Here is a 13,268-nt window from a genome sequence, read left to right on the forward strand (position 1 = left end):
AGGCCATCTGCATTGAGATCCTGGAGTAGAGACTTCCAATGACTGAGAGTAGCTTCTGCTGTCTGCAGCACCTGTAGTTAGGGACCATCTGACCCCCCGTAGACAGAAAGGACAGGCCTGCCTGGTAGGTCATTTTGGCAAAGTAAGTATCCTCAAAGATTCGGAAGCCCAGCGTGATGTTGGGGAGGAGGGCCAGGTTCTTGTTGATCTCTTTGACAGCAAACACAAGAGCCAGGATTTGTTGATAGTTTTTGGCCACCTGACTGCAATAAGAGGTACATGAGATGAGCCAGGGGTAAAACAAAGTGTGACATGAAAGACCTTTGGGTTGCATTCATCCTCCCTTAGAAACAAAACCCTGCAGACCTAAAGACTGGTTTTAAGTCCTTTCCTCAGACATTTGCATGTAAAGGCCCTTCACATAGAACACTGGTACTTTAATAAAATTCTAATTCAGACCAAGAATCTGACTATTACAGCCTTCTGTTTCTGAGCAAGACTTCAAGACATTCACATGGAAGATGTAAAGACAATACCCTTTTCCTGCCTTCCTTCCCAGAATCTGTCATTCTGCGGTAGACTACCACTGACCATGGAAGGTCTGTTTAGCTATCATGGCTCAGCAGCTAATAGAACATTCTTCTTATAGCTCCCATATTTGCAGTGGGGCCCTAATAACTAAATCGCCCCAGAGATGACTTCAGTATCTGTCATATTTCTTAATCAATAAGCAAAGCATTCAAACCAAGGATCATTCAATACCAATATCTGCAAAGTCAGTTTTATGTGCAGCCCATCTAACAATCCAGGTCAATCATGCTGCTTCACTACATACAGGAGACCAATTTCCTCAGGGTGTCTGGATAAAAGTATTTAACAGACTTTACTCTTCTTTACTAAATTAGAGAATGACTGAAATTTTGTCCATATCATTGCCTTTGTCTCATGTATATGTTGTAGCTGCTATTAAGTACTGTTGTTGTATTACACTGTTTGATAGAAGTTCACTGTTAAATAAGTTTTACATTGAATGTTCACTGTACTTCACCATTTATGAGAGTTATAATCTAAACCACCCTGAGCTTAAAGGGTGGGAGGGATAGATGACTGAGAGATGCCAGATAGATATATAATATGTTTTATTGATGAGTTCTGTCTCTGTGGGACATGACAGCATCTTTCTTGTCGTTAGGTGCGAAGTCATGTCCGACCCATCGCGACCCCATCCACGTAAAAACATAAGGGGAGTGCTGTTGGGTCAGTCTAGCGGTCCACCTAGTCCAGCATCCAATCTCATACAGTGGCCAATCAGAGTCCAGTAGCACCTTTAAGACCAACAAAGATTTATTCAAGGCGTGAGCTTTCGAGTGCAAGCACTCTTCCTCAGACTGTGAACTGACCATCACGACAGTAGGGATATATCAGCAAAAGTTAATCCTGTTACATTAGTAAACTGTGTCACAGCATCCAAACATAGCCAATCAGGTCACTCTGGAGGGCCAACAACAGGGCATAGAGGCTCAGGCCTTCCCCTGCAGTACCCTCCTGGTACTAGGGCTCAGGGCCTCTGAACGTGTTACCATGACTAGTAGTCACTAATAGATATATCCTCAGTGAATCTGTCTAATCCACTTATAAAGCTGTCCATGCCACTGGCATTTCATTCTCTGGCAGCAAATTCTACATTTTTATCACTCTCTGCATAAAAAAGTATTTTCTTTTACCCTTCTGCTGTTTCTAAAAATTTGCTGATCAGACTTAAAATGCACCAACCGAGTATTGGAATAGACAATGTCTGGTATACAAAGAAGAGAAGACAACCCTGCACTGGCCATCGGGACCTTCTTTCCTGCTGAGTTTCATTCCTTGTCTGTATCCAGATTGCTACTCTTAGGGTGATTTCCTGCTTCTTCTGAGAAGCCACACTTCAATCTCTCTCTCTCTCTCTCTCTCTCTCTCTCTCTCTCTCTCTCTCTCTCTCTCTCTCAGCTAGACACTTAGCTAGCAACTATCTCTGTCTCTCCTCTGAACTACCATGTATGTTAATTCCTGAATAAACTTTTACCTACTCTTTAATCAGGTTGTGCAACCTCACTGTGTTATTTACTCAGCCAACACCTGATGTCCTCCTGGCAAAACTTACCGTACAACAGGGATGTTCCTGGGAAGTGTTTCAAAAGATGCAGGTATAGCTGTAGTCTTGAGATGAGGCAACATCCCACCAACCAGGAGGTCTCCTGGCCTGTAATATTCTTCTTGGAGCTCAAAGGGTCTGGTCAGGAGGCACCTGGTCCTCAGTGTCCTGTGGACAGCCTGAGGCAGGAACCAAGAGAAGAGAAGCACCCACATCAGTACCATTTCTGTGCAATCTTCCCTTCTGGATCAGCAATCGAATGACTGCACAGAATTTGAATTGCAGTCAACTGGGTGGAGTTTCAGATGGCAGGGAGGAAGAATATGGTGTCAATGAGCTCATTGCCCATCCCAAACCCCTTGAAAAAAAACACAATCTATATGATATGCTCTATAGAAATTTGTTTTGATCTGATCTGGATGTTGCTTATTTTGAGCTTCACCAAAGGCTCCCTAAGAATTACTGTGATTTTGCTAATTTCAGAGGAGAGAGATAATCACATCTCAATAGCCCTAGGCTGTATTTGCACCTCAATCAGAGACAAATGTCTTTATGTAACTCTGTGCTTATCCACGGGGCATAGACTCAGGGGTTCAGATTTAGGCGGGGAGATTCCGGGCCTCTGTGCAACAGACAAGCAAAAACCAAAATGGCATCTGGGGTTGGTCCAAAAAGGCAGCGGCTGGCTCACCAGCAGACTGCAATTGACGCGGCTAGAGCTGGCTACAAAAAGAGGGTGCGCCCCCCCTTTTTGCTTTGTGATAGATGGCGGTGTTGGTAAGGGGCAGGTCTTGGTTCTGTGGAGACTGTGCCTGCATGCCGGGCTCGGAAGGTGCAGTCACATCGTCTCTGCCTCCCCCAATTTCCATCCTCCTTTTCTCCCAATGGTTGCATAGCTGGATTTGTATCCTATGTATTGGTTAACAGTTTAATTAACACAGCAACAGAGCTTAACCTGATTAAAGAGCAGATAAAGGTTTATTTAGGAACTAACATACTTGAAAGGAAACAGGAGAGATAAAAGTTCCTAACTATATCTGTAGCTGGGAAAGATAGCAAAACTGGAAGAAGATAAAAATTATCTAAATCTTCCCAAATACAGGCCTTACTGCAGCTTTAACATATAGACCTCATATACCACCCTCACTCAATCTGACCCCTAGGGACAGTACAAGGCTGCTGTACAAGACTATCAAGGCTGTAGTACAAGACTACCACAGCTACCAGAGTCCTTCTCCCATGGTCATGCAAAGACCAAAGCCTCACTGCTCAGCTTACTTGAGTTATTTTTTGATTGGGATGGTTGCAGATTCCAGGAAGGGGTTCAGCTCCTTCCTGATCTGAGTCCAGCAGTACAGCGGAATACTTGGGCATATTCTCAGGGGTTAAATGCCCTCTGATGCCTGTCCCTTCCACCCATGAACAGGTTCACAGTTGCTTGTCCATCCCCTGGGTGTGGGGCAAAGACCCTTCTGCTGGCTAATAAGTAGAAAGGGCAGTTTTCAGGGTTTGTTCCTCTCAAAAGTAGCTCTGGAACTCATAGTCCCCTTGCAGTATATGATGTTCTGTTTCTTCATGGGACAGAACAACTCCAGGAGTTCGGCTTAGCTGCTGGATTGTGAACTTGGGCCTGTGTGAAGCTGAGCTCAGAGAGCCAAACTGGAACCAAAGTAGGGTTGCCAATCTCCAGGTCATGCAACTCTATTGCAACTCATCACCAGGTGGCTGAGATTAGCTCCCCTGGAGAAAATGACCACTTTGGAAGATTGACTCTGTGGCATTATACTATGCTATGTTCCCTTCCATCCCCAAAATCCTCCCTTGACAGGGTCCTCCACCAAAATCTCCAGGTATTTCCCAATCCAGAAGCTGGCAGCCTTAAACCAAAGTTAACTGAGTCTTAAGCATGACCAAATGGCACTTCAATATAATACCAACAGCGAGTTTGGAACCAGAGTTGACACCAGGCTCGAATGCTGGCAGGGGCTCTTGGAAATTGTAGTCCATGGACATCTGGAGGGCCGCAGTTTGACTACCCCTGCCCTAGGGCAAGCAGGGCCTTCTCTCTGAAAAGTCTATCACCTTCTCCCTTAGAGTTCCCTCCTTCCCAGGAGATCTGGACCTTAAATGCCCATGAGATCCTCCCCCTGGTGGGGCCTGACCTCCATTCTCATTAGGGCATGAGACCCTTCCCTTCCCTGCTATACAGCTGATATCCAGACAGCAGTTCCCCTGGAGAAGATGGGTTCTATGGGATTGCATCCTACTGACATCCCCCCCCCCCCAAATCTCCAGAGTTTCTCCAACCAAAACTGGCAGTCTCAAGCTGGATGTGTCCAAAACGACATCACGGAGTTGGTAACAAGACAAAAGAGAGCAACCAAGATGTTTAAGAGGGAAGGCTGAAGAGACTCAGATTATATAGGGTGTTTTTTTGGGGTGAGGTGGGGGGCAGGTTGAAGGAGGGCCATGATAGGCCAGGAGGTGAACCAGGGTGCTGCATAAGATGTTTCACATATATATGCAAGAATCTGATTCTCACACTCACTTATTTGTAATAGTGTATGCAGTCCTTTAGGAAGGTGGGGAGCTGATCTAGGTCTGCCCATGTCACGAAAAGAATGGGAGAAAGCATTTTATAGGATAGTGAAGGTATCACAAAATGTTGAGATCAGAAAACATTGTTTCAACTTGCTTTATTGTTGGCATTTGACACACACAAGATTGGATGAAACCTGAGGAGGCCATGAAAGTCTTGAATGTGTGGGAAGGCAAATGGACCCTTTTCTCACCTACATGGATCTGCCCAATAGTTAAAACAAACACAGACTGGTGTTTATAATGGAACAGAAGTTATTTCAAAATGTCGGTTTAATTGTACACTGGGTGACTGCCCCACTAGTCTGAAATCATCTCAAAAGTCAACTTTGTCTCTGTTGGTCACAGCAGTGACGATGGTATGGGCAAAAACATGGAAGGACCTGTTGATGCCATCTTTGGGACGGTGGTAACATGAAGTGTGGTTCCCATGGACCTTGAACAAGACATCATCATAATGGTAAATGTGGGCATGGAAAGGCTGGTTGGCTCCCAAGTGTGTGGCTATTTGGAAATGATATGCATTGTAGTATGATAACTGTACAAGCTATCAGGATGAGCAACAACAGATCCTGGAATTTATATGAAGGATGGTTCTATGAATTTCGAGTTTAGACAAGTATGACAATGTGAAACTTCAGTTATAGCGTGGTGCTGTTAATGTAGAAATTAGAGGGCAAGAGACAGTGGTCGATAGTTCAGTAGTATCATCTTTAAACCGCCCGTGGCGCCACGGGCGCCACGGACTAAATAAATGGTTAAGGGGTCTTGAGGTGGGATTTGTCCGTGATGAGGAAGGGTCCGGATTGGACCCTTCCTCACGACAGACAATCAGAGGGACCAATCGGCAGGCGCAAAGCGCCTGCCGATTGGTCCTTCCAATTCCCAGCCCCAGCAACTGCGAGCCGCGCGGCTCGCAGTTGCTCCCTGCCTGGCGGCCTGACGCGGCGAGAGGCGCGAAGCGCCTCTCGCCGCTTCAGGCCACCGCCGCCGTAAGAACGCCGCCCAAGCCAGCCACCGCCCATCAGACCGCCGCCGCTGAAACACCGCCGCCGCAGAAAGACCCCCACCCACAGTAAGTGCCTAGCGCCCGCTGCATTTAGCTGCAGTGGGCTTGATTACTAGTTCATGTATATTTAAGTAAGGTTTCAATACATTGTGTAATGTACCTATAGCTGTATAGTTATGTAATGAATCTATGGTATAGCTGTGAAGTACTTATGTGGTTGGTTTTTTTAAAGATCCTCTCTGGGGATTACTAGATGAATTGTTAAAATGTTAATTCTTCAAGAATTTTAATCAACTGTACAATGAGCCGTAATAAACGAAAACATGAGCAAGCAGAGAATATTCAATAATTTGGGTTCTTGTTTTGCTTGTTCCTTAAGAGGTGCTATTGAGATCAAGCAGAAAAATAATATAGTGTTTGGGAAGAAAGATGCAGCCCAGGAGACCAGCACAGAGGTCAGGATGGAGAAGACCTCCACGGCCACCATAGCCTTCCCTTGGGTGCTCAGGTAGGTGGGCAGGAAGGAGACCCACACGCTGCAGAAGACCAACATGCTGAAGGTGATAAACTTGGCTTCATTAAAGCTATCCTGGCTAGGAAAGCCACCACAAAGCTGACCAGGGCCAGAAATCCCATATATCCCAGGACTGTGTAAAACAGGACAACTGACCCTTCATTACACTCCACTATGATCTCCTTGGCCGAGGAATGGAAGTCCAAGTTGGGGAATGGGGGAGAGGTTCCTAGCCAAATTGCACAGGTGGTCACTTGGAGGAGGGGACAGGCCAGGAGAATGGAGTTTGCCCCTTGTCTCCCAACAGTTCCCTTGTCCTGTTTCCTGGCTTAGTGGCCATGAAGGCCACAACCACCAGGATCGAACCACAACCACCAAGATGGACGAAATGGCAACTAAGAAGCTTATGGTAAAAACAATTTGTCTCAGAAGGCATGTGACTCTCGTAGGTCTACCAATGAAGAGGAAGGAAGAGAGGAAACAAAACAGGACAGAGATGAGGAGGATATAGGTGAGTTCTCTGTTGTTGGCTTTGACAATTGGTGTATCTCGATATTTAATGACAGTTGTTAGGACCAGAGTTGTGACAAGAGATAGCAAAAGAGCAAGAGAAGCCAAAACAGTCCCCAAAATCTCTTGATAGGAAAGGAAGCTGATGTTCTTGCAGATACACTGGTCTTTGTTCATGTTTGGATGTTGATCTTCTGAACATGGGACACAACGCTCAGCATCTGGAACAGCCAACCACAACACAAATATTGTTTCTGAAGTGTTCAGTGGAGCCTTTATACAAGGAGATGGAATGATCCAGGGTCCAGCTAGTGGTTCTCAGAGGCTTCAAGTGGATCACTACTTTCTCAGAGATGGATCACAAGGCCCAGAGGGAGATGGGGAAACAGGGAATCTAGGACAGGGCACTCAATAGTAGTACTGAGTTTCCCCCTGCATTAATCTGTGAAATTACACAATAATTACACAATTACACAATAATACTGATACAGATTTTAAAATGCTAAATGTTCAAAGCTGGTTCGCTTTTAATTAATGAAAAATTCTAACATTCTGACTTACAAGTGTTTCCCAAGAAGAAGAAAAAGTTTTCACTACCCAAAGGAACCCCAAAGCAGCTTACAAATGCCTTCTTTGCCTCTCCCCACAACAGACACCCTGTGAGGTAGGTGGAGCTGAGAGAACTCTAATAGAACTACTCTGCAAGAACAGCTCTAAGGGAACTGTAACTAGCCCAAGATAACCCAGCTGGCTGCATGTGGAGGAGTGAGGAATCACATTTGGTTCTCCAGATTAGAGTTTGCCCCTCTTAAACACCACACCAACAAGACGTTGTGTAGAAGTGGTCCTATTTCAAAATCATTCATAATGACTAGTGTCAATTTAAAAGTGCAGGTTCCTTTTGATATCCCTCTGTTTATACTTCTGCAACTTACGGTAGTTGAGAATTCTGAAGGAGGTTGGACTAGATGGCCTTGGAGGTCCCTTCCAACTCTGAGACTATGATTCTATGAACTCTCCATAAGAATAAGAAATTCATACCTCAAAGGTTCAAATCTAAACATTACAGGAAAAAAGTTCTAGGAGAGAAAGAATTATCCAGGTTATATCCTAAAACTGAACTGAGTAAACAAGAGAGAAAATTTCAAGGTTTGTACTAGAGAATCACATTTTTTTTTCATTTTAGAAATAGGGGAGGGGGGTGATCAGTGGTAGTGTCGGGCTGAATGCTGCATGGACCCCAAAAGAAAGCTGTAGGTCCTTATGTGAAGTATATATTATAATTGAGGCCAGGGTAATTAAGATCAGGGCCCTGCCTCAATTCAGCCAGGACAGCAGGCCACCCCACCTTTATCCCCTGAGGCATTGGGGATGGGGGGCTGTTGAGAGGGGGGTTGGATGAGCCGTCTTGGGTAGGTGATGGTTTTATGTTTTATTGCTGTTGTGGGATTTTATTGTTGTAGCCTATGAAAGCCAGCATAGCTGGGAGCTATGGGTAATAAACCAACAAACAATATAAAAAGGCGGGCATAAATCCCGTCTTGCGAGCCCATCAGCTATAGAATATTCAAATGAAGAAATAAGCTGGCATAAGACAATCACAAGCAGTTTATAGCATTCCTGAATCAAAAAGAATCAAAACGAGCCTTGGCATTGCTTGTTTTTGAGGTCAATTCTTCGTCAGAGACTCTGTATGAATATAATCAGTGTTTTCTATTTCCAATAACATATAAAATTATTATTTATATAATGTAACAACAAATTAATAAAAGATATTATACAGCATACCTGTGTCAATATCATTTTTTCTCTATGTGTACCTTTGTTGAGAACTTCAGGAAACGTTTACAAAATATCTGTAAATTCACAATATATGAAATGTTTTATTGTTTCATGAATACATTCCTCGTTATATTAAACACATTTTAACACAATTTTTAATTTCAATATCCAGGAATTTACCTAACAATGTCAATTTGCCCAAAACGGATGCAAAACGGATGCAAGGGGATCCTTATCTCTGTTAATTGGACCCAATTTTTAAAAAATTGATTATATTGACACAAGTATGCTGTATAATATATTTTCTTAATTTGTTGTTACATTATATAAACAATAATTTTATACATTATACATTATTGTAAATAGAAAAATTGATTCTATTCATGCAGAGTCACTAACAAAGAACTGACCTTGAAAGCAAGCAATACCATGGCTTATTTTGACTCTTTTTGAGTTTGGAATGCAATAAAGTCTATGTGATGGTTCTTAACTAACTTAAAGCTTACCGTAAAAGAGGGATGTTCTTGGGAAGTGTTTCAAAAGATGCATGTTCAGTTGTAGTCTTGAGGTGAGGCAAGATCCCACCAACAAGGTCTCCTGGCCTGTAATATGCTTCTTGGAGCTCAAAGGGTCTGGTCAAGAGGCACCTGGGCCTCTGTGTCTCCTGTGCAGCCTGACCCAAGAGCCAAGAGAAGAACAGCACCACATCCGTAACATTTTCATGCAATCTTTCATGCAATAACTGCACAGAATCTGAATAGCAGTTAACTGTGTGGAGTTTCAGATGGCAGGTGTCAATGCACATGGTGTCAATGTGCTCACTGCCCACCCCAAACCCCTTGGAAACACACTATATGACATGCTTAATACAAACATGTTTTGATCTAATCTGGATGTTGTTTATTTTGAGCTTCATGAAAACCTCCCTCAGAATTACTGTGATTTTGCTAATTTCAGAGGAGAGAGATAATCACATCTCAATAGCCCTGGGCTGTATTTGCACCTCAATGGCCCATTATGCACAGAGTGGAAGGTCCACATTTGGGGTGGAATTGCAGCGGCTAAAATCACCAATTATGCATGCTGCAGGCGGCAACCAAGCGCAGAGTCAACGTATGCCACTGAAAAAGCCACGTTAACTAGATGCGGAAGAAAGTGGAGCTTCCTGGGATTAGGGCACAACCAGAAGCAGCTCCGGAGTAGCCGCGTGCATAATCGGATACTCTGGGTTTTGCCGCCGTTGCGTTCCATCCCGTGCGTAAGCGGTTTGCTTCGCTTCTTCCTCCTCCGCGTTCTCTATGCCGCCGTTTCAGCAGCTGTGCATAATAGGCCAATCAGAGGCAAATTTGTTTGTGTAACTCTGTGCTTCTCCATGGGACAGAAGAATTAGGGGGGCAAACTTAGGCTGCATGATTCTTAACTTGGGCCTGTGTAAAACTGTGTAAAACCAAAATGGTGTCTGGTATTGGCCCGAAATGATCTTAATTTGACAGCTAGAATGGAGCCCAGTATTTAAATAACCAATAAAATCTTTGGGGACGTGAACTTTCAAAAGTCCTTTCATTGGCTACTAATTAGATCAGCGGTCCCCAATCTTCTTGTAGTTGGGGACCGCCTCCGAGGGTGAGAGAGAGCCGGCGGCCCGACTGCCGCAGCTGCATGTAAACACGCACGCGCAGTCGCTGCGCATTCGCGTTTTCGCCACTAGGTGGCGCTAACACGCACGCGCGGAGCTGCCACACATGCGCGTTTTCGCCAGCAGGGGGCGCAAACACGCATGCGCGGCGGCTCCGCACGTGCGCATTTGCGTCGCTGGCGTGCCAGCGGCCGTGCCTGCCTCTTCCCTCCCTCTCGCTGCGGGGGGGGGGGGAGGCAGGTGCGGCATCTGGCGGCCTGGTACCATGGCCTTTTCGGCCCGGTACCGGGCCACGGACCGGGGGTTGAGGACCCCTGAATTAGATGACTGAGTCTAGAACTAGGGTTGCAAGTTCTCCTGTGGGGTGGGTGACCCCTGGCTCACCACCTGTTTCCCATCAGTATTCAGCGTGGAAGCGGGAGAAAAATAAAAGAAAAATGGCTGTCAAGACTTTGGCATGGCATCATTTGGTGGTGTCATCTGGAAGTGATGCCTGTTTTCACTAGGAATTGTCAGAAACTCGATAGTTTTACCATAAAATTTCCAGTGATTACTAGAGAGGTCTGGCATTTCTTCCAGAGGTTTCTTGAAAGAACCATCACACTATTTCTGCTTCCTCCCATTCCCATCACCCTTGTCTCCCAATATCTGCATAGCTGGATTTGTATCCTAAATATCGTTAGCAGATTACTTAACACAGCAACAGTGCTCAACCTGATTAGATAAATATTTATTTAGGAACTAATATACCTGAGGACTATCTTAAAATATACAATGGCTTTGAGCCAGTTGGAAGAGGGCAGCCTCAGCTACATGGGATGGTATTATTAAGCTGAACTTTATAACCAAACGTAGATGTATGGAGAACAGTGGTCCCTTCCCACCTCCACATCTCATTACCTACCCATTAAAAACCACACTGTTGACATAAATCAAGGTAACACAGAGCATTCTGATCAAGGAAAGTATATAGATACCTTTAAGACAGAAAATAAACACAAACTTGAATAAGGAAGGAAGGAAGGAAGGAAGGAAGGAAGGAAGGAAGGAAGGAGGGAAGGAGGGGAAGGAGGAGAAGGAGGAGAAGAAGAAGAACAATTAGTTCTTATATACACTTCTCCACTCTGAGGTAAATTGTCCCACCAAAATGAAGTTCACTGTCCCATCCAATCGAAGGAGGAGGAGGAGGAGAAGGAGGAGATGAGGCTGAGAGAGCCCTGATATTACTGCTGTGTCAGGACAGCTCTATCAGTGCTGTGACGTGCCCAAAGTCACCCAGTTGGTTGCATGTGGGGGAGCACGGAACCAAACCTGGCTTGCCATACTAGAAGTCTATACCTATAACCACTACACCAAAAGGTTGGGAAATGCTGCTTTAGATGAAGGGAGCCTGGGTACCAGTCTCCTTTGGCAAGAGTTCCAAAGGCTTATTCATGTTGTATTTCACTTGCTCTTGTTATTAAAAAATAAACCATCTGTATGCTCGGAAGTCGGAACCTCTGTTCTCCAGGGTTCCTAACTATCCTTTCCAATGCACCTGTTTCTTTCATGACATCCCCATTGCAAATATCTCTGAGTATCTAATCTACTTTTGCCTGTCTGGAATGCCCCTTGAACATATCAATAAATTATGTTCCTGAATTTCCCATTTTCATTTTCTAACACAGTTCTTGTCTGATACATGGGACCACATGGCAAACACATGCTCCTGTCTCATCAAATCCTAATCTAGGAGTCCCTTCTCTCATGCTGGATATAGGGAAGAATCAGGTCCATTCCGCACGACTTCAATGTTGCAAAAGGCTTGCAAATTGTAAACGCTACTAATTTGCAGTTCCGCAAAACGTCGCATACAATCTGCCACACTCCTGAAACAGTCCCGCAAAAAGCAATTCATTGTAGCGCTTGAAGGGAAATCGGGAAAAGTGGATTCACCCTCCAAAAAGCACTACACTCTTGCAAACAATCTGCAACAGTAGCGAAAAAGACTGGTGCGTTCCCATTGTTGCGGTTCCAGCCAAGTCCCTCCCCCTGGCTCTCTCCTCCGAACTTCCGGCGAAGCGATCGCCATTTTTTTTTCTCGGAGCGAGCAGAAAGCAACGAACCGGTGAGCCTTCATTCACCCGGTGAGGCTTCTCCAGCTACAGTCCCTCCACAGAGCTGCTTTAAAGCTCCCCTAAGTCCCCAAGCACAACACAGCCCCGTTTACAAGTTCCCTTTATTTTTGGTCAAAAATCGCACCCGTGTGTGGGGGGAGGATTTTTCTTTTCACTTGGGGGAGCGTGGCAACGATGAATCGCTAGCTCATACACCAGCTGCCAGCTAGATGGGTCTCTCCGTTGCAACAAATTAACGCTATTCGTTGCAACGTGTGGTTTTTTAAAAACTTTTCTTAAAGGGAAAGGGGATTTCCCGGAGCATGATGACAACCGCCCATTGGCTGCTCGTTTGACTGACGGCCAGAGGCGGGACAAAGCACAAGAAAAATCGCTTCCTGTCTAGCGACTTTTGCAAGACCGGAAACCCGTGGGAAACTAATGAAACGCTACTGGATTCCACTAAAAAAGCAGGTATGCGTAATGCCAGGATTGCACTTTTAAAAATAGCGTTTCCACTTTGTGGGACCAATTGGCAACATTGGTCCTTGTGCGGAAACGCCTTCAGATACAGTAGGCAGGCCTGTAGCAACATGGGAACTTCAATGAATGTTACACCGCTGCTGGCAAACTTAATGGCACTCGCAAGCAGGTTGGACTGATTTGCTCACACTACCTCAGGTAATTCCCCTTCTTAATCAGAAACTCCTATTTGCATTCCTGTGGAATTTGCATTCTTATTCCCATTAAGGTGCAAATCTGGATTTGTTGTCTTTTGCCTGGACAACCAATTCTATTATTCTATTCTAACTTATTAGGGTCCACCTTGAGCAATTACCAGTGCCCTCCTGACTTGGGAAATCTCCAGTAACCATCACCTGTTTGCATTTCTTTATTAGCTCCTAGTAATTCACTCAGTAACTGGCTAACATCCAGTAAGTTTCATGGCAGTGTGGAGTTTTGAATCCACTTCTCCCCTGTCCTAGCCC

This window comes from Paroedura picta, chromosome 4, assembly GCF_049243985.1.
Source record: "Paroedura picta isolate Pp20150507F chromosome 4, Ppicta_v3.0, whole genome shotgun sequence".
NCBI classification, from domain to species: domain Eukaryota; kingdom Metazoa; phylum Chordata; class Lepidosauria; order Squamata; family Gekkonidae; genus Paroedura; species Paroedura picta.